The sequence below is a fragment of the Monodelphis domestica genome, chromosome 5 (genome assembly GCF_027887165.1).
Source record: "Monodelphis domestica isolate mMonDom1 chromosome 5, mMonDom1.pri, whole genome shotgun sequence".
Classification (NCBI taxonomy): Eukaryota; Metazoa; Chordata; class Mammalia; order Didelphimorphia; family Didelphidae; genus Monodelphis; species Monodelphis domestica.
Window position 1 is genome coordinate 173,833,186 of NC_077231.1, and position 25,905 is coordinate 173,859,090.

The 25,905-nt window shown below is 34.3% G+C and overlaps 1 pseudogene; it reads left to right on the plus strand.

The window, feature by feature from the left end:
- The window catches only part of LOC130454725 (E3 ubiquitin-protein ligase RNF34-like), a 144,301-nt pseudogene extending 120,866 nt beyond the window's left edge, over window positions 1–23,435 (plus strand).
- Window positions 23,436–25,905: the final 2,470 nt, after the last annotated feature.

The following is a 25,905-nucleotide window of genomic DNA, read 5'->3' on the forward strand; positions in this document are numbered from 1 at the left end:
ATGGTTGATGAATTTAATTTATCACATTCAAAAAGTCTTGATGTTTATTCTTGATTCTAGGTGCTTTTTCTTCTTCATTTATGCTTCTGGATTTTCTCTGTCAGAAGCACAAGGAACTAATATTCATGAAGTTATAAATCTTTTTAAGGGAAGAGAGTTAGAGTGATTTTCTAATTTCTTGTGTAAAGGAAATCTCTCAGGATAAACCTTTTTTCATCTACTGATGGTAGCCATAGCTTTTTGCTTCCCAAATGCAACCAGCTTGATTTCTGTAAATTAGTAAACAAAACAAAACAACAAATTACACTCCTAAAATTATGATTTATAATTTGAACATTGATAAACTTCTAAGGCCAGTCAATAATCATGGTAAGTTATGTATGCTCAATATTTATTTTTTAATTATTAAAGATTTTTTAATTAACCAAAATCTCACTTCTCTCCCTTTCATACCCACCATTCCATTAAAAATTGTAAAGTCATAGTAACAAACTTTCATAATGAGGGAAAACAAATTCCCTTAATAGTTATGTTAAAAAATTTTATAACCCATCTGCACCTTAAATTTATTACCTCTCTCTCAGGTGACATAGATAGCAAGCATTATCCCATGTCCTCTAGCATTACAGACCATCATTGTGTTGACTGTAGATCTTAATAGCATTTGGTGTTATGTTTTTACCAGGTTATTGTTACAGTATAAATGATAATATTTGTTCTGATTACTATAAAGTGGTAAAAGTTTTAAAAGCTGTTTGTCTTTCTTATATATTTAGACATATATGTATATACATATATGTCTGTGTATAAATTGCTTTGGTTCAGCTTCACTCTATATCATTCATTTATGTAAATCTTTCAATTCCTCTATAAATCATTTTGTTCCTCATTTTAAAAATAGATTCAACCACATTCTTAAACACACTCTGTTCAGCATTTCCCTAATTGATGGGAATACCTTTAGTTTATAGTTTTGTTTTTACCATCACAAAAAAGCTGACAAAAAGGTCATATAGAATGTTTTGTCTAATTCTTCAATCTCTTTTAGGTATTATAGACCTAGCAGTTATATAGCTGAGTCAAAGGGAACGCACTGTTCAGTATCTTTTTTTGTGTATAATTACAAAATGTTTTCTAGAATGGTTGTAGCCATTCAAAGGTCTACAACCAGGACATTAATTTACCTGTTTTGCCACAGTCCCTCCAACATTTGCAATTTTTGTCATCTTTCTCAGTGTTATGGATGTGAGAATCACAGAATATATTTCATTATTCATTTTTCTCAGTAGCCTTGTTGACTCTATGTTTATCTTCCTTCTTTATTGTTTGAAAACTCCATAATTGTTTATACCTGTCATTTGGAGTTTATAATACCTCAGTTAAAATTGTGTCTCAGTTATATATAAGTGTAACTTTTCAATTTTCCCCCCTCTAATATTAGGATAATAATGGCTCTAGATAGATAGGAAGATAGGATTGTTGTGAGAATCAGATGAAATTATATATATATATGTATATATATATGAAATGCTATGTCAACATTAAAGTACTCTATTACAGTTATTTACAAATTTTACTACTACTTTTCCAACCTCCATATTTTTATTTACATTTGATGTTTTTCTCTCTTAGTTCCTTCTCTTTCTGTGCTAAATATTCCCATCCATCAAAGCTTAGTCACAATCTTACTTTGTTCAATTCTCTGAATAGTATCATAGATCTAGATCTTTAAGTGACCTTCAAAGTCATTTAGTTCTATACACCTCTTCTTACAGGTCAGGAAACTGAGACCCATTGTGGGGTAATTTCCCCAAGGTCATGTAGTCACTAGAAGAGGTGGGACTTGATTAATGGACTTTTGACTGCAAAGTCAACAGTCTTTCTAATGAATTGTGCTTTCTCTGCTATTCTAGTTCTCACTAATTTCTCCTTTCTCTGAATTATACCACTTATCATCTGTATCACACAATTTAGCACTTAATGATAAACTCTCTCATTGTTCTCTAATTATGTAATGCCAGATAGTCTTGTCTCTCTGACAACTCTGTAAACTCCTTAAAGACCATATATCCCCTGCAGTGTTTTTTACAGCATTAAGCACAAAGAAGACACTCCATAAATATATTTTGCTTTATGGAGGGAAGTCCAACTTCAGTGAAGAAGAATCTTGCTGCATCCAAATGATGAGGGGTAACCTGAAATATCCAAGAATAGTAAAAATTCTCAATGATAATAGTTTTGTAGAATTCTACATCTTTTTGAATTTGAAAGTGTAGTCCCTTTGACAAAGAATGCTTGCAAATAAACAGGCTGTTGCATGGTCTTGAATGAGAGCAGATGATTAAGTAGAGCATATAGCTCTCTCCTTGCCTGCAAAACTTACTGATTACCTCTAATTAAGGTATCATTATTGTTCAACTAATACTTAGGGATATCAGAGGAAAAGATTTTATCAAATAGACCTAAACTACCAACTTGAGGTGAGTATATTATATTAAAAATATTCAATATTCATCGAAATTATGATGATGTAAGTTTAACATTCTAATCGGAGGACAGAGAAAATGTTTCCCTTTAAAGGCTAATTCTCTTTAAAGTATAATGAGGAAGTTAAATAAGAAAACCAAAGATTTTGGGAGCAGATTGCTTTGTTTTGAGAGGTGGGTGGGAAGAGGAAGAAAAGAAGTAAAAATTAAAGGAGGAATTTTGGGGGTGTTCAATGGCTATAGCACTAGTTTTAAAGTTAAGAAAACCAGAATTCAAATCCAGTCTCAGACATTTAATATTTATGTAACCTGAGGAAGTCACTTAACCTATTCTTGCCTTGATTCCTTAATCTAGAATTCTATCCATCTTCAGAGAAAGAACTGATGGAATCTGAATGCAGATTGAAGTATTATATTTTTCACTTCTTTTGTGTGTGTATTTTAATTTTGGGTGTTGGTTTTATATGAATATTTATTCACAAAATGACCATGGAAATACATTTTGCATTATCATATGAAGATGGGAGACATTTTGGATCTTGTCAATTTAGAAAAAAAAGGGTTGAACACTCATGCCCATAAATAAATTCCTTAGTATAGAAACACATCAAACTCATCAGGGAAACATGCAAATATTAGGAGGAATATTAAAAAGGAGAATAATAAAATCTAACTGCTCCCAAAAAGGAGATTTAATGAGAGATCCAAAAGAGGGAAAAAATAAAATCTAAGAGATTGTCTTAGGTTTTCTTTTAGACGATTGAAGAATGGCTGATAATAGCATAAGAATGTAATGAAATATTATCATTACTTAAATAAATGATGAAAGTGATGATTTAGGAAAACACTGGGTACCATAAACTAATATGTGGAAATATGAGGAAATTTTTTACAAGGACAATATTATAATTTAAAACCTTATAATTTAAAAAAAAAACCTTTTGAAAGACTTGAGAACTCTGACCACTACAATAGGCAGCCATTTCTTCAGGGAAAATATAATGAAACATTTTACAGATATCCCAAGAGAGATGATGGACATAAGATACAGAGGCATATGTTTATGGACGTGGGTGCTCTGGGTATGGATTCATGTTATTTAACTGGACTTATATGTTTCAAGGTTTGATGTTATTTCCTTCTCTTGGTTAAATATTTGGAGTGCAAACATGGGAAAAGTGTTTATCAATTTTAATACCCAAAAGGGTACCATTGTAACTTTTAAAAATGTGCACAGAAAAGACAAGAAGGAAATTCAAATGGAAACACAGGCAAGCAAGACAACTTTGAGAGTGATATGCCACATTTAATGGGATTTTCATGATTTACTATAGGACTCTTACTTTGTGATAACATTTGTTTTCTGATATTTTTATGAAATATAGCCTTTTCTTCTGATATTTGTATAAAATGTTCTTTTTGACACTTTTAAAGATAAAAAACAAAATAAAAAATACATGAAGGAAGAAAAATGTTTAAATATAGGGAATAAGAGAAGGAAATGGCATAGTGAAAGTAAAAATCAAGGAAGAAAGAAGCAGGATAAAGCTAAGGGAAATGAGTAAGTAATTTCAGAAAATACGGTAGTTAACAATATAGTGTGTCGGTAGGAGGCAAAGGAGAGTGAAATTAAGCAGGCAACTAGAATTAACTATTTAATGTTTATTAATGATTTAGAGAAATTAATAACATGAGAGAAAGGCAAGATTGTATTCCTGAGTGGAGAAGTAAGTCAAGTGAAAGTAGATGAAATAATTGAAAATTGCATATTTCAAGAAGTATGGCATTCAAGTAAAGTGAAAAGACATTATAGTAACCTAATAGTAGAGGAGGATTGAGCAAAATTTTTCTTTGCTTTTTTTCCTTTCTCTCTGATTCTTTCTCATTTAAGGGATACTTGACTTTGTCAACTCAAAAAACATGGGGAAGTTGGAAATTAGGGACTAGAGGTTAGCAGAGAGGTTATGCCTAGAAAAGTAGATATAAAAATCATAAAGCATAGATGTTATCATTGAAATTGAAATAGCTAAGATCATGAAGCAAAATAGGATATATAGGAAAGAACTGTAGACCCAGAACAGAGCAAGAAGTGGTTCCTGAATGAGAATAAGCATAAACTGGATGAAAATCCCGCAAAAGAGATTGGAATAAATTCATCTTGGAGGGAAGAGTTGAACCAGGAGAGAGCAATGTCACAAAATCTGAGAGAAAGAGAGAGAGAGAGAGAGAGAGAGAGAGAGAGAGAGAGAGAGAGAGAGAGAGAGAGAGAGAGACAGAGACAGAGACAGAGACAGAGACAGAGACAGAGAGACAGAGAGACAGAGACAGAGAGACAGACAGAGAGAGAGAGAGAGAGAGAGAGAGAGAGAGAGAGAGAGAGAGAGAGAGAGAGAGAAACTACCAAGGAGTAGAACGTGATCTACAGTCACAAAGGTTGCATAGAAATCCCCCTCAAAAAATGTCTGAGAAAAGGTCATTCGATTTGGAAATTTATAGAGCATTTGTAACATTGGAAATAGTAGTTTTAGCTAAATATTGATACTGGAATACATACTTCAGAGGTATAGGTCATCAAGAAATTTAGCTACAAAAGATTATATTCAAAGGAAGTGAGGGAGAAGCCAATAAAATACACTTTACCAAAGATTTAATAATTGCAAAAATGAGATAGAAGGTTAGACTTATAAATTTAGAAAAAAATGTTAAAGTATTTGTTGGGTGCCTTTAGTATCTTTGTTAAAAAAATAACTGAGATAGAAGGGTAAAGGATAGGGTTAGAATTTAGGAAAGATGGTAAAAATTGGATTCATCAGTGTTGTGAAATTTAATAAGGAATCCACTAAAGATGACTAAAAGGATTGCTGAGTAACAGTGAGGCTTCAGATGAGATTAGATAACATCAATATGTTGTGCATTTAGTTAATATAATTTTGTGACTTTCTGCAGCAGTGTTTAGCAACCCAAATATATTAATGGAGAAAATGAATAGTGGAGGTTAACTAGCATTGGAAGTTTGCAAGATGAGGATTAAAAAAGGTCAATAAAGATGCAGAGGAGAGAAATTTTAAAAATGCAATTGAAATCATTTAAATTCCTGACCAGGTAGACTTGGCTTATTAGAATGGCATAATAGACTTAGATTATCAGGGAAAGGTCAAGAGATCATCAGTTACAAAGAGAGCACAGAGGAAATTCAGTAGAAATTATAAAATGGCTTAAAGGATACCAAAGAATTAAAGAATCTCAAATTAGTGGAGGGGGGACTTAGAGGCACCTTAGTTCATTCTTTTAAAAAGTAATATTTTTCTTAATATACCTGTGATTTCATTGGCATAAGAAACTCACATTAACAAAACCATCCTAGTAAAGAAAATCAGCAGGTTGTCTGCAATTTAGAGTCCTAGTGTTGCCTGGGCTATGAAAAGTTAAATGACTTTCCCAGAATGATATAGCCAGATATAGTCAGAACTTGCATGTAAAACCAGATTGTCTAGACTCCAGGATTGCCTCATATTATGTGGTTCTATCTCCCCATATATGAAGGAGAAAAAAACCCTTCTACAATATTCCAAACTAGAAAATACAAGCTAATGCCAGATTCAGGCTTTAAATCTAAGTCTTTTAACTCAAGGATCCAGAATTCTTTCTTGATAAGAACTTCTGGTTAGAGGGGAATTTCCATTCTTGAAATGTGCAATTCTCAAGTGATATTATACTTTAAACCATGTGTTTGGGCAGCTAAAGTTTAATGGACTTGAAGAGGCCAAGGAACTGAAAAACCAGTAACAGAAACATCTTGAGTATGGGTATTGACATGACTAGGGATAATAACAAGGAGCAGAATAGAGAGGAAGAAAATGAGTCAGATAGATAAGTGATCAAGGAAGATGAATAAATGTATTGGCTGTTGTAGATGAGTATGATGAGCTTTGAGTCATACTCGAGGAAAGCACAACTGGATTTCATGAATTTATAAAGGTGGAGAATGACTGCAGGTGGCAGCTTAGATAACTCCTTTGCTGCCAAATATAAGCTTGGTAGGAGTGGAGACTAAAGAGAAGTAAAAAAAAAACCCTACCTTCTTCAGTTCCCCAAAGGATGTTTTGATAGGAATGAATTGGGCTCACTAGTTTCATATAATTTTAATTCAAACCCCTTTAGCAAGAATCGTTTACATTTTAATGATGATGAGCTTTAAAGTTGTCATTATTATTTATAAAAGGCATCATAACTATAATCAACCCCTGCTTAAACTGCCTCATCGTTAACAACTTAGCCATACTTAGAAGTATTTGGAATCTCTTAATGAGCAACAAATGATAAAATGAAAGTGTTTTAAAGATTGTTGCTGTGCATAACTTAATAAATGTTGCAATTTAAATCATTAAAAAGTGTGAACTCATGATAGCTTTTATTTTACATAGTTATTTTTCTCCAAGATATGGCCAAGTATTGCAGAGGATAAGGTGTTGGTGAGTTGCAATCTGCACCAGTGGAGGGAGTACCCACATTAGTAAGATCATGGATCCATTAAAGAACTTTTTTTGAGAATACTGTGATATGTTTTATAATCACACAATATAAAAAATATCTCTAAAGCACCATCAGTAGGGGCACTGTGGAAGGATATATACAAAGATGACAAGAGAGAAAAACCTAATCAGTTTTTTAGGGGGTTGCAGTTCTCCATATTTTTAGGATAGTTTTCAGTGCTAGTGAGAAATAAAGACATTTCTCAATTTTATCATTGATTTTCTGGCTATTTTCTGATTTATAAATGATGGACTTCTTTTTTGTAAGAATTTGACTAATATGAATTTGAATTTCAGAGATGTATTGGAAGACTGGTAAAAGATGTGATGGACTTTAAGAGAGAGAAGTGGCGGAAAGATTTTAAAACCAAGAAAGACTTAGAAAGAGTCACAAAATGTAAAATAAATAATTTTGACTACATCAAATTAAAAAGGTTTTGTACAAACAAAACCAATGTAACTAAAATCAGAAGGGAAGCAACAATTTGGGAAACTATCTTCATAACAAAAACCTCTGATAAAGGTTTAATTACTCAAATTTACAAAGAGCTAAATCAATTGTACAAAAAACCAAGCCATTCTCCAATTGATAAATGGGCAAGGGACATGAATAGGTAATTTTCAGTTAAATAACTCAAAACTATTAATAAGCACATGAAAAATTGTTCTAAATCTCTGATAATCAGAGAGATGCAAATCAAAACAACTCTGAGGTAACACCTCACACCTAGCAGATTGGCTAACATGACAGCAAAGGAAAATAATGAATTCTGGAGCGGATGTGGCAAAGTTGGGAGATTAATTCATTGCTGGTGGAGTTGTGAATTGATCCAACCATTCTGGACAGCAATTTGGAACTATGCCCAAAGGACGATAAAAGACTGTCTGCCCTTTGATTCAGTCATAACACTGCTGGGTTTGTACTCCAAAAAGATAATAAGGAAAAAAGACTTGTACAAGAATATTCATAGCTGTGCTCTTTGTGGTGGCAAAAAATTGGAAAATGACGGGATGCACTTCAATTGGGGAATGGCTGAACAAATTGTGGTATATGTTGGTGATAGAATACTATTGTGCTAAAAGGAATAATAAAGTGGAGGAATTCCATGGAGACTGGAACAAGCTCCACGAAGTGATGCAGAGCGAATGGAGCAGAACCAGGAGAACATTGTACACAGAGACTGATACACTGTGGTTCAATCGAACATAATGGATTTCTCCATTAATGTCAATGCAATGTCTCTGAACAATCTGCAGGGATCTAGGAAAAAAAAAAAACACTACCCACAAGCAGATGACAAACAGTGGGAGTAAAAACAATGAGGAAAGGCAACTGCTTAACTACAGTGGTTGAGGGGATATGACTGAGGAGAGACTTTAAATGAATACCCCAATGCAAATACCAACAACATGGAAATGGGTTCAGGTCAAGGACACATGTGATATCCAGAGGAGTCATGCATTGGTTATGGGAAGGGTGTTGGGGGGGGGGGGAAATAGAAAATGTTCTTTGTTTCCAATGAATAATGTTTGCAAATGACCAAATAAAATAATGTTTAAAAGGAAAAAAAATTCAGAAAGTTAAAAAATATTTGCATTATATAAGTGGTGATTAGTTACAAATAAATGGACAATAAAAAATTTAAAGTACAAAAAAGAGAGAGAGAGAGAAGTGGCATTGTGCCAGGGATAGAGTCCTGACCTCAGATTCAGGAAGTCATGGGTTTGAATACTACTTCTGTCATTTACTATCAATATAACCCTGGTCAAATGTTTCAACTACAGTAAAATTTATGTTCTTTATCAATAAATAGGAATAATAATACCAATAATAGTTAGTACACAGGGTTCTAAAATTAAATGAGATAATTTTTATAGTGTTTTGCAAATTTTAAAATGCAACACACATCATTCCATCTTTATATGCAACATAAGATGATGACCTCAGAGGAGATTCATGGTTATAGGTGACTGGAGATGAAAGGAAGGAAAGAAGGCATGAAGGAAAGAAAAAAAAAGGAAGGAAGGAAGGATAGAAGGAAGGAAGGGAGGAAAGGTGGAAGGAAGGTAGGATAAAAGGAAGGAAGGGAGGAAAGAAGGAAGAGAGGAAGGGAGAAACAAAGGGAGAGAAGAGGGTAGGGAAAAGAGGGAAAGGGGAAGAAGAGAGGGAAAAAGGAAAAAGAGGTGGAGGAATGAAGGAAACAAAGAAAGGAAACAAGCATTTATAAACTGATGATTTTATTTTAGGTACCATGCTTAGACCTGAGAATATGAACCAACCCATACAAAAATAAAAATAGTCCTTTTCTTCAATGAACATATTCTAATGGAAGAAGAAACATAAAAGGAAGTAGAAAAGCACAGGGAAGTAGTAGAGTTGGATTTAGTACATCAGTAAGATAAGAGGAATAAATTTGCCAATTTATTATAACTAATAATATGTTAAAATAAATTATATTACTTTAATAAGATCATTTGCCAATTTGGAATCGCTAGTTTCCATTTTTTAAAATACCCATTATGTGACTGTGCTGAAAAAGGAAGTTGTTTTTCTGTAAGTTGTTCTTTTAGATGTACAATAAGCTGTATGGTATGATATAGTAAACAACAGAGGTATATTCTTAAAAATAACTGAGAAACATATGTAGACATTCTCATTAGATAGATCATTTATAAGAAAATAGCATCAACAACTTACCAGGAATCTTGAACTAAATTACTAAATAATATGATTTAAAAACTACAGATACAATTCTTTAAAAGTTACCTGAGACCTCAATATCAGCCCTTTTTTAAGTGTGGCAGGCTCCTTTTCTCCCTTTATTTAAAATTCAAAGAACTACATATGACTTATGGCCAGTACTGATTGACTGAAGGTTGGTATTGTTAATTGACTGGTAGTGATTTTAGAGACTTGCCAAAGGACCTCTGAGAGGGAGACAAGGGCTGGGCAGAGAGGAATCTCATGTACTCCATTAAGAAAGAATTCTATGAAACCTTTAAACCATAAGGCTTTTGATGAAATGATTTTAGAATGTATTGTTTACAGGCTCTGATTAACAAAGTTTGATCACATGTATTGCGAAATGTAAGTCTAATTAGCATTTTTGTCACATTAATTAGTACATGTAATGATAAATCATAAAGGAGTCTACTGTATGTTAATGGGAAGGGAGTATGAAATGAAGGTACCTGGCATTTGAAATCCAAACAAAGTAGAACAGAGCCTTGAAGGGAATGAAAGCAGGATGGTTTGGATCATTTCACAAAGTGGAGCATCCTGGAAGAATTTAATAATGGGAAAAGGTCAGACCTTGTGATAATGCTTGGTGAGCCACCTTCTGGGCTGGTCAGTTGTTCCAAGGGGAGGTGGCCCAGGTACTAATGGAAGTTCTAGGATGGAGCAATAGTTGAGAAAAGCAGTATAAAACATGATTTTGAAGTCGAGAGGAAGTTGGAACAGGGAAAGGAATAGAATAATGAGTTTACATTCTACTGCTATTTGGGATATTGTGAAAAAAAATGCCACTATGGGCATTTTTTTCCAAGTAAATTAAGTGAGCTTCTGTATCAGCAACTGGGGACTTTTTCAGAAGGGCTATTTTCTTTTCACGGTTATCATTTTAGACACTGCCATGTATAAATGTGTGTTTTATCCAAATTGAGCATGTTTCTCCTATAAAACCGTAAGCTGACTGTGAAGAAACTGAGCACACCTAGAAACAATAGGCAGTGTAGGCTGTAGGGGGCCAAAAGAAGTTCAAAAGCTGGAATGATGTTAGAGGCTGTCATTTATAGAATAGGAAGTCATTTCTTTGAAAGATGAAGTGTCTTGTGCAGAGTTGCATAGCAGGTAAATGTCTAATGTAGGATTTAAATGTTGAACTTCCTAACTCCAACCCAGAACTTTATTTACTGTATCCCCTGCCTTCTCAGGACTTAGAGTCTAGAAGCTGAGGCTTCAAATCCTATCTTTTACGCTTATTAGTTGAGTAACCACAAGCAAGTGACTTAACACTGGCAAATAGGTCACTATATGATGTCAGAAAACTTCCTCTTCCTAGTTACTAAACTATAGAGGGATGTTGAATTGCCCAGTGGAGGGTATTCAGACATTAAAGAAATCATATGGCAGCAGATCACAGAAGAAGCCATAAGTGAATTATGTGTCAGTGGGCAGAGTAGAAATGAGGAGGCTATTACCAGAGCCTGTCAACCATGATAGTCAGAAAAATCAGATTCAAACCAGGATTCATAATCATAGAATACTGGAGTTAGAGATAAAAAGGACTTTAGAGATCTACTAGTCAAATTCTTACCCTCATCTTACATATCAGTAAACTAAGACCCAGCCTGAGGGAGGGAAAATGATTTGCCTAAAGTCACATAGCTAATTTAGTGGGAAAGCTAGGACAGGATTCCATGTATTCTAATTATTTGTTCACAGTTTATCCCCCCCCCCAATACTTATGGATTTGTTAGTCTATGCTAGCCTGTTTCATAATTGTGAAGATAAATCATCAACAGGATTGCATCTTCACAGGGCATAGACAATAAATAGGAGATAGTGGACAGAGGAATCCAGAGGATTGGGAAAAAAGGATATATACATCACAAAAAAGGATGGGCACAAGTAAGAAAACAGAGGTACAACAAAGTCAAATGATTTCAGTAGTGAGGTGACTGCACAGCTTAAACTTTGAAGCTTTTTGTTCAGGTGGTACCTAGTCCAAATGAGACCAATTTGAAGGCCTGTGTGACAGGAAAATTATTATACTTTTTTGGTAGTACTGTAATCACAATAAAAATGGAATTTGTATAGTGCTTTAATGTTTAAAAAAATGCTTTGTAAATTCTATGTCTTATAAAGGTAGCTAGGTGGTATAGTAGGTAGAACAGAATACACAGCATTACCAAGCAAGTCAAATAATTTGAAAACAAAACAAAATTGATTTGTTTTGTTTCCTTATTTTTGGGTTGAATGCTGGGCCTGGAGTCAGGGAGATGTGAATTCAAATTCTCCAGTCTTGGTTACTTACTAGCTGTGAGATCTTGGGCAGGTCATCTATCTTCTCTCAGGCTAAGTGACTTCAGTATAAAGTAGTAATAACAATAGCAAATAACTCACTGGGTTATTTTGAGGAGAAAATCAAGTGTGATAATATAGGTAAAGCACTTTGCAAACTAACTTACTTTATTATTATTACCATCATCATCATTGTCATTTTATTAAAGTTTTACAGCCACCTTGTGAGGAAAACATTAGAGGTTTTGTTATCCCCATTGTGTAAACCTTAAAATTTCTTAGACTTATAAATGTTGGAAATTTCACCATTGGGAAATTTCATACTTGAAAAATTTCCTATTGATAGTGGGTCTTGGCTATTGGAATGTAAACCCCATTGGCATGGGAGGTTCCTCCTCCTCCCTTCTTAAGAGTACTTTAGGACAGAAACCTTTTGCTGAACAATGGAAAGGACTTTGACCTATGCTTAAGCACAGAACAGGAATTTCCTTGAGTCATGATTGATTTTAGAATTGATACAATAGAGATACTTGGAATGACAGAATCAGGTCTTGGAAAATACAATTTCCACCCCACTCAGTCCTAACAGGATTTAGGAAGGGCTGCATAGATCAAAGCATAGATCAAAATTTAATTATTTGAGAATATGACCTCCAACAGACATGTGCAAAGCCACAGACCTCTGGGCAGTCCTGGGTTAAGCTAGAGCCACCATTGGCACAGGGAAAATGATGGACAGTGATTGGTAGAGGTGAGAACTGAGGGGAGGGAACTTGGATGGTTTCCTTAAAGATAGAGGGGTCTGAAGCTGGTGGTGGTTGGAGAGTTTTTTGGCTCTGAGTGTTTTGAGAGGTGCTCTGAGAAGCTTGCTCTGAAGGAAGCTGAAGGTGGGGGCCTCCGAGACTGTTTCTCCATTTTGGTCACGTGAGTAATATGGACTGATCTCTTTTCTTTGGCCCAGCTATCTAAGGGCTTGGGCATTTTGGTCCAGCCTAAACAGAGGGGGTATTTAAGCCCTATTTCCTTCTCTCCCCTTTCTCTCTCTCTCTCTCTCTCTCTCTCTCTCTCTCTCTCTCTCTCTCTCTCTCTCTCTCTCTCTCTCTCTCTCTCTCTCTCTCTTTCCTTTCTTCCTCCTGTTTGTAATTAAACTCTATAAAAGGCTGACGGCTGACTTGAGTTTTCATTTAGGAATTACATAGCTGAATTCCTTGGCGACCTTAAATTAATATATATCAGTCTTTTAAAGTGATTTCCTTGTCACAATTGCCAGGAGGAGGAAATACAAACTAATAAAGGATTCATAGCTTGTCTATGATTATTATATAAATAGAAAATATCAGTGGTAGGCTTTGGATTCTAATCTTTCTGAATCCAGTTCAACTATGTTATCTTATGACACCAGATTACTTTTAAATAGCAAAAGTACAGGAGTAAGAAGGACAGGTGTGTTCTCTTATTTTTACTGCTTATTTACTTTGCAGTCTAAGCCAAGTGACTTCTATAAACTGGTGATAATGCTCCCTTTACATACTGGATAGGGTTCTAATGGGGATCAGAAAGGAAAGAAACATGCCGTAATATTTTGTCGATTATAAAGTGTTGCACTCAGCAGAGCTATGCTAAGCTCTCACTGTGTTCAAAACAATGTGGTAGGAATTGAGACTAATAAAAAAGCTTAGAATAAAAATTATCCAGAATCTTCATGAATATATTTGTTAGAAAGGGAAGGGAAATTGGTATGGTGAGTAAAGTAGCTTATGACAGAGACTCCTGTACTCAAAATTCTCACAATACTCTTTCTACTTCTGCTATACCTCTCCACTAAAAGAAATCTACTCAGCTGTGTGTGACTAATTATTAAGTATGAGATTATTACTACAGGGTAGAGTATATATGCTCTATACATTTTGGATAATATTCTTGCACCATGAAAATAAGTGTCTTGTAAATCCTTTGATTAATACCCTATATTGACCAAGGAAAACATAGACACTTAATATATAATATATTTTAAAAGTTAATAAGTTGTAAATAAAGGAATCTCTACAAAAAGTGAGCATAACACCAGAGAATCTATATATATATATCTTGGTTCTAGTATTCTAGTATTGTATGCAAATGGAGAATAATAGGAGATGGAAATATATTAAAAAAGTCAAAATGGATATTGAGAACTTAATATCATAATAATGACATTATGTACTAAGGGGCTCATAAAAATAATGCTGACTAATCCAAGTCAAAGCAAGTTTTTGTTCAGTTACATAATTTATCCTTTCAGAACTTGCAACTTAGTTGTGCTTTTTACCACACTCATTTCTCATTCTTTTCCCTCAAACAAGGGTCTACCTTAATGGCATGTGGCTTCTAAATTATATACATTCATTGTTAGAATATCAAGCAAGAGAAAAAATGGTCAATGAAGACAGACAGATAGTCAGGAAAGACTAGAAGGGAACAAGAAAAGAAGGAATTAGACAAAGCACTTATTAAATCCTTACCAGATGTGACTTATTATTGAGATGGATGTCTATCTCTATATGACCCCATGAACTTTTGTCCATAGGGTTTTCTGGGCAAAGACACTGGAATGGTTTGCCATTTCCTTCTCCAATGTATTCCCATTTTTCATATGAGGAACTGAGGTAGATAGGGGTTCAATGCACTTTCCCAGTGTTGCAAAATTAGTGTCTGGGACCAGATTTGAATTCATATTTTCATGATCCCAAGCCTGGTGCTCTATCTACTGAATCACCAAGCTGTGAGATGTGAGGCATTGTGCTAAATACTGGGGATTCTAATACAAGAGTAAGATAATCCCTTCCCTTTGTGAACTTACATTATAATTGGGAGATTATTGGCCAATAGTAATAGCAGAGTAATGGCCAAGTAAGAGAGTTTTATGTTAAGTTATTGAAATAAAGATTTGATACATAGGACCATTCCATTGCCATACCATTTCTAGATGCAGTATTTATATTGATTTGAATATGATACCAAAAACAAGTGCTGAATAATGATGAAATGAGAAGGCTTCAATTATTTGTATCAGGAGAGTTGTTGATAAGAGAGAGAAGAGAATGGGTGAAACAAAGTGAGTTCATTCACTCAACAATTAAGGTAGCTCAGGAGATGATGATATTTTATAAGGCTTAGTAGTCTGGTTTCCTGAGGGCTGGTGATAGAGACTTTGTCAAGACTGATTCCAAACACTCAACTTTCAACAACTCCTGTAAACTCTATGATACTCCAATATGCTATTTCTTTGAGGTATGATAACCTTTCACTCCTCCAGTTATGGAAAAACATTTTTTTTAGTTTTGTCTCATTTTATTTTGTATTTGAGTTATATTTTCAAGCTTATGTGGAATTCAGTGACAAGTATAAGTCACTCTGAATTAAGGTCTTGATTTATTGTTTAGGCTATATAATAATGATAAATATACTACTCCATTTCTTATAGAATCACATATTTTGGCCTGGAAGAGATCTTGTAGATAATTTAGTCTACCTCTCTCATTTTATAATTGTCATTACTATGGACTTTTCCTTTTGATTCTTATTTCCAACAACTATAGCAATGTTAATGTACCATGTAGGTCAAGGTTATTAACCTAGGATTCAAGGAACTCTCCATGAAAACAAAATGAAACAAAACAAAACTTCTTTATTTCAACATATTTGTTTTCCTTTCCATCCCATGTATTGTGTTTTTGTATTATAGGAATATGATTCTAAGAGATTCATAGACTTTACCAGATTACCAGAAGAATATATGATGCAAAAACTTTAAGAACACTTATTCTAGGTGACAGGCAGTATTGGGAATATAGATCCTGTGACTCCCATTTAAGTTGGTGAAAGATTTCTCTTTTAAGATTCATAGCAATTTGCAGTCAGAAAATTAGAATAAATCTAACATCTTATATATGGAAAGAAAAACTGTACTGTTTCTCTGAGCCATCTTAAAATAACTCTGAGAGTATTATTTGTATTAGTTTTCCTTTTTAAAAAATCTCTTAGCTTCTGCCTTAAAATCAATATTACATTTTGTTTTCAAGGTACAAGAATGGTAAGGGCTAAGCAATGGGGATTAAGTGACTTTCCCAGGGTAACACAGCTAGCCTGTTTCTCAGTCCACTGAGTCACACAGCTATCCTTCATCAGTAAGCTTTCTTAATTAAAAACATCCACATAGAACATTTCAGATTTTCTATAAGAGGAGAGGTGAGAACATAAGAATTTGGATTATCATGTTCTTTCTCCTTTTCTTCTTTATCTCATTTTATTTTTAAGCCAGAGCAACTTTATCCACAAGTTACCTAAAAAATCAAAATAACTGTTCTTAGTCAATCTATAATTACAGAAGCTTGTGATTCATTTTTAGGAAATCCAAGAATGTACATTCTGTTGAAAGGAATGGAAGCATCTGGTACAAAATACAATAATCCTAAAATAAATACAAAATCAACAATAATTGATGGCCACCTCTTATCTCAGAGGTAACAGTTGTGTTAAGTAGCTGTAAACTGGGAAGGTACATAATTTCTAGATGGAAGTGTACCCCACTTTTCAAAAGAGAACTATTTCTATGAAGTTGGAAAATGAATTTTCTGAAGTTAATATATATATATGTAAGCAAAACATGATATAAATTTGCAAATTCATATATAACTAATCATACTTTTTTGAAAATATGTATTTTGTATGTATATGTGCCTGGTTTCAGTCAGTTTTCAGGCCAACTCTTTATGATCCCTATTAAGGTTTTCTTGTCAAATATCCTGGAGTAGTTACCCATTTTCTTCTCTAATTCATTTTACAGATGAAGAAACTGAGGCAAACAGATTAAGTGACTCTTCTATGTTCACACAAATGATAGGTATTTGAGGTAAGATTTGAACTCAGGAAGATGAATCTTTCAGACTCTATCCACTGATCACCTATCTGCACTTTAATCAATTTAAATATCATCAGGCAAAAAGAATTTGAAGGGAAATGTTTGAAATTGAAGTTTCAAAATGCAATTACTCAAGTGACTACTTTTGATAATGATTGAATAATAACTATTATTAACATATATTTGAATTTGATTTTTTAAAATAATTTAATAATAAGGATTTTCCCCCTATATTTTTCACATTGAACTTAAATTAATCTTTGGATGAAACTAGTGCCCTTTAAGATTGATGTCATGAATTATAATAGTTATGACATTGATGCATGGTTTTTCATAACCAATTTTTGCTAGTACAATTGATTTGGATATTTCTATTTCTTGAAGATAGTCGACTTAAAAATTCATCATAGTTGAAAAATACTTTTTCTACAAGATCAAAAAGTACTCACTGAAACATATTATCTTGCAGCAGAAATTACTTCTGGTCTAATTTGTCTTCTCTTATTTTTAATAAGAACTATCACCACTGAGAGAAAAGGAAACCATGTAGATTGCTTTAAGAAAATTCATACTCTTACTGCATTGAAGTAGAAAATGAAAATTTTGCCTATTTTAGTGCAAAACTGGAAAACTCATTATTTTATTATTTCAATTACCACACATGTTCATGCAATGTGTTTGTTATTGCTCTTTTTATTTAATTTCCATTCAAGTTGAGTTACAATTTATTGAGGAAAAATTCAATAGTACAATGGATAGAGCACCAGGAGTGGAATCAAGAAGACCTGAGTTCAAATTTGACCTTAAACACTAACTTTCATATTACTAGTGAAGTATTTGCCCATTAAGAGCTCAAGAAAAGGGCTCAATACATGGCTGAGAAGTATGATGAGTGGAATGTGACTGAGGCCCATGAGATCTGATGGTTTGGTCCTGATGCTACTGAGCTCAATGTTTTCACCAATATCATCAAGGAGTACAGTACCTCAGTGAGATCAAGGGCATTGTGTTGACTGTATTTCAGTGGGCTATGAAGGAGGGAGTGTTGTATGAGGAGTCTGGGCCATTTGTTTTGATGTAAACAATATGACCCTGTATGCTGATGCCATTCACTGAATTGGTGGTCAAATATCTCTATTGCCCAACACTGCCTCTATGCTTGTGTGCTGATTGCTTTGCTCTGGGAGATTCAGCATCCAGAACAAGTGATTGGAGGCATTTATGGTGTTCTGAACATAAGTCAAGGCATATATTTGAAGAGTCCTAGATTTCTGGCACCTCCATATTTGTTGTGAAAGCCTATCTGATTGTAAATAAAACTCTTGGCTTTACAGCTGATTTGAGGTCCAATACAGGTGGCTATGCCTTCTCCGAGTATATAGTTGACATTTGGCAGATCCTTTCTGGAGATCTTTTTGACATTAGCTGACCTTGCCTAGTTTTAGTAGATAACTACAAATGCTAAAGGCTGAAGGAAAATTAATCCAGTCATGGATTACTTCCTGACAAGATATAAAACCTCTCTCCAAAATCATTCAAACTTCTATTGGATTCTAGTATAATACCAAAGAAAAATTGTTAAAACTGCAGTGACATCCCTTTGAATACAGTTCTTAGCAACTGGAGGCTTTCAAAAAACATTGATATTCAGCCTTAAAAGTTTTTTGTGTTGCACATGACACATCTGGAGTCAAGTCAATGCCAAAACTTAAAGCAATTCCACTTGATGCAACTTAAGTTACCTACTTCCATATTTATTCAAGACTTTAAAGAATCAGAAAAATGTGTCCCCTTTGCAAGATATTTTTGAACTGGGAGTGTTACCTAATACTTCACATTTCCTTTTTCAAAGAGAACCATAGTATCCTCAAATTGCAAATGAATGTATTAAAAGAGGTTTTACTTGGGTAAATGGCATCTAGTGGATCTTAGGAAAGGGTGAAATGCAAGTTTAAGAACAGTTTTCCAGAAACTAACAGGAGAAAAATTTTTTCTGTGTGACCCTGGGAAAGTCACATGATTTCTTTTTGCTTCATACATAAAATGAGAAAAATAAAAGTACATAATCTCAAGGTGGTTGTGAGAAATAAGAAATATTTGTAAGGTACCTGGCATAGTGCCTAATACATATTAGTTAACAATTAATATTAATTATAAAAATGATAATTTTCATTATTATTCTCTCCCTTGTGCCAGGGACAAAAGAGCTGAGAAGACATGTTTTTTTTTTAACTGTTTGTATTTGAGACTTATAAGAATTATGCAGAGAAAATAACAGATCGATTAACATAATGTTTCTGAAAATCTTTTGAAAATTGTAAAATTTTATGAAAACGTAACATGGAATTTTCAGGATCATTATAATTTTCTACCACATTATAATTACAGCAATAAGATGATAGGTATTATAGTTCACAATTTCTGAGTGGACAGGACTCTACGACCAAAAATTCCCATAGACAGACCCTTGGAAGCTAACTGACTAGGTGACATTTCAAACTGGGTGTCTTTGCCACTCATAAAAGTCAATCTATCCGAGAAAAAATGCATTATCTTTCCTTTAAAACCCACCCTTCTTTCAAATTCTGCTATTATTTTGAGGGTACTTCTGTTTTTTCTAGTCTCCAGGCTGATAATAATGGTGATACCTTTGAGTTTTTATATTCTTTCTCCTCCAGCATATTATAAAAAGGAATTCTTTATTCCTTTTTTAATTTAATGAAGGACTTGGAGATCATCTTACATTGAGATATGTAGAGATTAAAGAGCCTACAATGACAGGAAGTAGGAACCATAGAGTTAGGAAGAAGGAACCATAAAGACAGGAAGTGAGGTAGGAAAAGGGGATAAAAGCTGCCAACATCAGTTGGTCCATCTGTCAGTTGCTGTCAGTTAGGGCTGGCAGGTGCAGGGAAGTTGGCTGCTGGGCATGAGTTGGTCTTTGGGGGTTGGTTGGTTGCTGGTAGTGTGGGTTGGTGATTAGTTTGTGGTTGGGATCTATATCTATATCTATATCTATATCTATATCTATATCTATATCTATATCTATATCTATATCTATATCTACATCTTTATCTGTATCTACTGATTCTTCCTGGTGAGCTAGGCTGAAGGGTGATCAGCTTAACTTTCTTTAATGACATTTATAGGCATTTATAGGCATATATAGGCAATTTTAGGTAGTGATTATATGTAGTTATAGGTATTATAGGATAACTAGTTTTTCTATCACTTTCCTATATTTTTCTCCTTTACTATATTCATTTACTCTACTCTTTTATTATCTCTATTTTAATTAAACAAAATTATTAATTGATAAAAGCTGCTAGACATTTTCTTTTTCTTTGGCTTAAAGAGATAATATTAATTTACAACTCTAATATATTCTCATTAAAACTTAAATTATTAAAAGCTGCTCTATTATTTTGTCAAACCTCTATTTTAACCCTTACAATATCTAACCAAATCCTACAACTTTATATTTCTGGATTTACAATATTTCCTATATGTGACACTTTTAGTCTCTTCAGATAGTCCCAATCTTATTTTAAGTCCTTACCACCACTTGCTTAGATGATGGCATTAGCCTGCTGACTGGTTTCCCTTTCATAAGTCTCTCTTCAGATTAAGCCTTTGCCCTAAAATAACATGTTATTGTTCTTCAGTTAGGATTTTTACCATGTCTCTATACTACTCAATAAGCTTCTATAGCAACTTGTGTTAATTTAAGTCAAAATATTACCTTCTCCTTTTAGTTTTCAGATTCTTTCAAAATCTAACCCCAATTTATATTTTTACAGCCTCATTGTACATTACTCTTCCACTTGAGCTATAAACAAACTGGATTTTCCTCTGTTTTCCTCACATGACATTTATAGCTCCCATATCTTTGTTTTTCACCAGCCATTCTCCATAGTAGGAATACATTTTCTCCTCACCTTTACCCCCAAAATGTCTAACTTCCCTCAAGATACAGGTCAAGTACCACTTTTTATTTGAAGCTTTTTTTCTCATCCTTCTGAATGGCAGTGTTCTTTCTTCCTAATTACTTTGAATTAAGCTATCTTGAATTTATTTGTATTTTTCCTACATCACACTTCTGAGTCACATTGACTATGAATTCCTCAATACTCATTAGACCATTTTCACAAGAATTTCTTTTGAAATTTGGATCCTATCACTTGTCCTTGGGCAGTTGAGTTTTTGTATACAAGTAAAAGAATTTTCATTTATTCCTATCAAATTGTATTTTTATTAGACATTGAAAAAGAAATGGTCCTCCAAAAGGAGATAGGTATATAGAGAAGGACTCAGATGGGTTGGTGGTAAAAACAAAACAAAAAAAAACAAAAAAAAAACCACCTAAGGACCTTCCCAGGGCCAGTGAAGTGCAAAATCCTTTGAGACTATATTAAAACATGAGTTAAGTTTATTGTGCTAATTAAGGTTAGGGAATTGATACTATCAAGGATCTTTTGGAATCTTTTGGAATAATTGGAATCAAGATCCAAAATGTCCCTGACTCTACAGAGCTATATCTCCATCCAACTTCTATGCCTCTCAGGAGAGAGCTTTTCTGATCTTCCAAAACCTTCCTATCAGCTCCCTGTTCTTATTTAAACCAAAACCATCTGACAAACTTCCTAGACTAATAACCCAGATTGCTAATCAGCTAACCTTAATTGTCTCTAAACAGGCTATTGAGAATGAACTTGCAGGTGGACTGAATTGTTCCCCAAGTCTGCAGTTGGCTACTTAGGTAAAAGCCCCCAAAGTCCCAGATGTTAAAATCTTTGGATTACCTCAGCCAAAGTGACACAGCACTGCAGGGAAAACCAGATCAACTCCTAGGTATCTTCCAAAGCCCAAGAACCTCCAAGTTTCTCCACAAAACTTGTCAGGTCACAGGAACTTATGGAGCAGCTATTCTCCCTTCCAGCTCAGGGATAGGAAAGGCAGTGAAATGACAGTTCACTCCCAAATATCTCCTCTGCAGTGCCTTCTTCTAGAATCTTTTGCAGGGTTCATGGCTAAATTTTCCTCTCTCCCCTTTTAGAGACAATTTTGCTTCCCTTATCCCTTATCTCTCCATTCTTATAACATATTCTAAAGCTATAGGATATACAGATTTTCTTTTTGTTTCATTTTTACCCTTTTTTGTTTCCTTTAGCTCCTATTTGAATTTCAAAGTTTCTACCTAATTCTGGTTTTCTCATTGTGCATATTTGGGAGTCTGTAATTGTATTAAAATTTCATTTTCTTGTCCATAGACAAATGAGAGGCTCACCTAGCAGGACTCTTAGTCAAAGTGGGTGTCATTAGGGTTGTCACTGCCATAGTTCTGTGCAGATGGGAGGTGGAGAACTGGCCAGGGATGCTACAGTGCTGAGTTTTCCAGTGGAGCCAACACAGGAGAGGTGACTGGGGCCATAAATGTAGGTGCCAGGTCTATGTGCACTTCATGCTTTTAGTTGCTGAATGAAGTCACTGGACCTAAGGTGGGAAGAGGCCAACAATCTTGATTTGGGAAAGTTGCCAGCCCATTCATATTTGCACCCAACACTGACTTTTCCACATACCCACCAGCAGCTATGGGAGGATATAACATAGTTTGCAAAGCCTGTGGACTGTTATTTTCAACTTTTAGGAAAAAAAGCATTTATATTTTGACTGCAAGAAAGATTTTTGTTCTGTCCAGTCATACAAGAAAATTTCCAAAGATGTACTTGTTATTTGTTTCAAAGAACTGCTTTTCAGCACCCTCTATGTGACTGAAAATCAGAGATCTGAGGCAGTGTCTCATTCTCCAGAATATACCAATACACACTCATTGAAAGAAAACACAGACTTGGCAGAACTTGTACTGTGCCATCATGACTCTGAAGAGGACATGGACATGCACAGCCTGAATTCCTCAAGGTCACAGACTTCCAACTTTTTACACATGCATTTTTTACAACATACCTAATCCCTTCTCCAATGATGTCTTTGTCACTGGGAGACTTCACAAACCAAAGAGGAAGCTCAGACCTGGAGCACTTTCACAGTGATTAGGTGAAACACCCTTAACAGACACAGAAGATGATGAAGAAAATGGTGAAGAGACCTCTGGAATTTCTGGAAAGTGGACGAGAGCTTCATTAGCAGATCTGTCAAGTCTTGGAGATGTTGAAGTGATGAATGTCTGACAATTGAAGAAAATCATTGCTAAGAATTTTGTCAACTATTCCAGCTATTGTGAAAAGTGGGAGCTTGTAGAGAGAGTGAACAGGCTATACAAAGAAACTGAGGAGAATCAAAACTCACATGAAGACAAGATGCAGCTCAATGACAAAGAAGATGATTGTTGTATCTACATGGGTACAGTCATTGACTCTGTCCTTCTTGAATGTGACCATATGGTCACTTGTACCAAATGTGGAAAGTTCATGAGTGAGCATCCCAACTGTCAGCAGTATGTGGTTCAAGCTGTACACGTGTTTAAATCCTAGAAAGTCTTCTACCTGCCTAAAACATTCCAAAATTTTTATTTCAATGAGTAGAAAGTATTTGAAACCATTATTGTTCAAAGGCTGGATTTCATTGTTTTGTTTTAATTTCTTTATTAATGGTGGAAAGAAGAGTTCATCTTGCTCAGTTCAAGAGCAAACCTTTCTCTGTGACATTTCCTTTGGCAATGTGGGAGGGAAGTTAGAGTGGTAGAAGGTTCCTAGGATGATCTCTATCAATGAGATCTTCTAGTTTGTTGAGATTTTAATAGGAGTCCAACTGTTGGAGCTTGCCTATTTCTTTCTTAAGAATACTTCCCCCTCCCCCCCAATCATCTTGACATTATTTTAACTTTACTACTCAAAGACTGTACACCTGCTGTCCCTCCAAAGAATGTCAGTGTCAGGAAGCAGAGCACAGTAGCCTCAGGGCAGTGGTCACACACATTATTTACTGTTAGTCCAGTGTGTTTAAAATGCAAATTGATAAATTTAAGTCTCCACATTGTTGCTTTTCTAGTGTTTAAATACAATATAATCATAGACAAATGAGCCTATATAGAAAACTGTCAGAGCCTTAGAATAAGTAAGTCCATTTATGTTTTGATTAAGCATCAGGAATATGTCATTAAATAGTTCCTGTGTTAAGGACCCTTTCTTACTAGCCTATAACATCATTTTACATTCTTATAGAGTAAAGGTGTTTATATTTTCTTTTCCCCTCATGCTGGCCTGCTAACTCATTTCAAAATTAGGAATAAATGACATATTTTTTAAAAATCATTTTCTTCTGTGGGATACCAATTTTTATGGGCAAATAAATTTTGGCCTTAAGAGCAAATCTTTGCCTTCTGTAATATTGTGTTCCAAGGTCTCTGTTCTTTTATGGTGGTGGTTGCCAAATTGTGTGTGATCCATTTTATGGCTCCTCAATACTTGATTTTATTTTCCTTTTCTAACTGTTTGATTAATTAATTAATTAACTAATTAATGATATATTAATATATATATTAGACTAGAAACTCTGAATTTTACCTGAAATATTCCAGGGAGTTTTAATTTGGGGATTTATTTTAGAAGATTACTGATGGATTATTTATCTCTATTTCCACTTAACTTAAAAGATCTGTGGAACTTTCTTTTAAGATTTTTAAAAACAGTGTGATTTGATTCTGGCTTTAATAATGTTATTCAGGTGGTCAAGTGATCTCACATTTTTTTCCTTGCTCTTTTTCCCCCAAGTAAGTTGTTTTTTTACTATGAGATACCTCATTTATATTTTATTCTATTTTCCATCTTGTGATTTTGTTTTTAATATTTATTGTGGTCTCATGTAGTTATTGGATTCTATTTGGTCTATTTATACTTTTAGGGAGTTTGTGTTATGGACAAAGTTTGAATCTCTTGTATGAAGCTATTAAACTCCTAACACTTTATTCCATATTTATGAATTATTTTTTGTTTTTTTAGACTAGAACTCTCATTTTATTGATCTACAAGTTCCTGATCTGTGCTTGTAATGGTTAACAATATAATGCTGCTGGATTCAGCAACTACCTACCATCTAGGTAGCTCTACTGTTGTAGAGTGATATACATGCAAGCTCCTTTGGTTTGTAATTTCTCATTTGGTCATTCTTTTTCAACTTGCAGACTGTAGCCAAAGATCAAATTGAGATCCTTTTCTGTTCCTGGGGTCTAAATAATATAACTATTGCTGGCTTCTGAAATTTCTTTATCATACAATAGATCTATGACTCCAACTTAGTAGTGAGTACTAAAACTACCGATTGACACAAGTTCTGGTATTCATCTCTGTCACAGAGCTTTGTTGGCACTAGGAGATACCCTGATATTGGCTTACAACCTCCTCTGGACCCAGTGCACAGCATCTCCTTGAGTGCTGGAGAATTATCCTCATTACAGGCTTCTTGTCAGGCATCCATTTCTAGTCATCCACAAAGCTTTTAGTTTGACATCCTATACTAAGCTGGCCTGGGGGGAAAAACAACACTTATCATAGTTGACTTTTTCTTCAGATATCATCATCAGAATTCAGACTGGTACATTTTGTAGGTCTGTTTGGGGGCATTTGAAAGTAGGGAGAACTCACTCTAATCCTTGAAACTACTAGGTTATATTGTCTTTGTTTTACTTATCTCCATCCTACAAAATATTACCTATCCTTCTCTGAATTGCTCAATTGACTTAAATTCAATTTTTTTCAGTTAGCTAAATCAATAGAAAATATGTTCAGCAGGATAGGGCCAACCTCCTCTAAAAGTGAACAAGTTTTTATTAGCCTATTTGGATGCCACATTGCAGTGCTGACTCACATTTAGTTCATTTTGTGATCTTCCAGATATTTATGAGAAAAACTGCTGCCTAAATATTTATCCAACATCTTTTATTTCGGAAATTGCATTTTAGTATCCAACATAAGACAACATCTATTGCTACCGAATTCCATCTAA